Below are 860 nucleotides of genomic sequence, written 5' to 3'. Positions count from 1 at the left end.
AAGGGAAATATTAAAGTCGGCAAGACCTATGTATCTAGATGCTGATTTGATTTTCCTAGACCAGTACGAGATAGTATTTGCATCAATGATGTTGAAAATAGCTTGAAATCATGCAATAAAATATATTATCGGAAACGAAATGAAAAAGAAGTTCGAGTCAACAACTACAATCCTTTACTGATGAAATTGTGGCGTGCAAATATGGACTTGCAATACATAGCTGAGAGGAGTCTTTCCTTAACAGAGTATGTAACTGGATATGTCACTAAAGCAGAAAAGAGTCATGCGCAGGACTTATGATATGAAGTCAGCAGCTGTGACAACATATACAGCAGGCTTTGGAAAATCGGACAAAAATACTTTGAGCTAAAGAAGTAGGACTATATGAAGCTAGTGATCTTCTCGGTGGAAGTTTATACATGAAATCAGTAACTGTACAGTAAGTTAATGTGTACTTGCCTCATAAAAGGAGCAGAAAAATCAAAAACTATTCATATTTAACTAAAATGGATCGATCTTCGAAAGACATCTTTAATCCTAGCATAATTGAAGACTTTTATCCAACGAGACCGAATGACATGGAAGATGTATCTCTTTATGAATTTGTTGCTAATTACAAATTTGATAAAATAGGAGAAAATGGAGAAAGAAAATACAAACTTCGATCAAAGCCAGTCCTTCCAAACCATAGGAAATTTAATCCTATGCAAGAAGCAGAAAGAGACGATTTTTATTACTCGCTAATATTTTTATTCGTGCCTTTTAGAGACGAGAGCACACTCATAATGGAAGGAGAAACAATGGAAGAAGCTTTTAGGCGTCACAGAGAAGCATCTATACGTGGCATTGAAAATCAATTC

The sequence above is a fragment of the Amphimedon queenslandica genome, unplaced genomic scaffold, assembly GCF_000090795.2.
Source record: "Amphimedon queenslandica unplaced genomic scaffold, v1.1 AMPQUscaffold_13486, whole genome shotgun sequence".
Taxonomy (NCBI): domain Eukaryota; kingdom Metazoa; phylum Porifera; class Demospongiae; order Haplosclerida; family Niphatidae; genus Amphimedon; species Amphimedon queenslandica.
Note: the sequence above shows the minus strand (reverse complement) of the source record.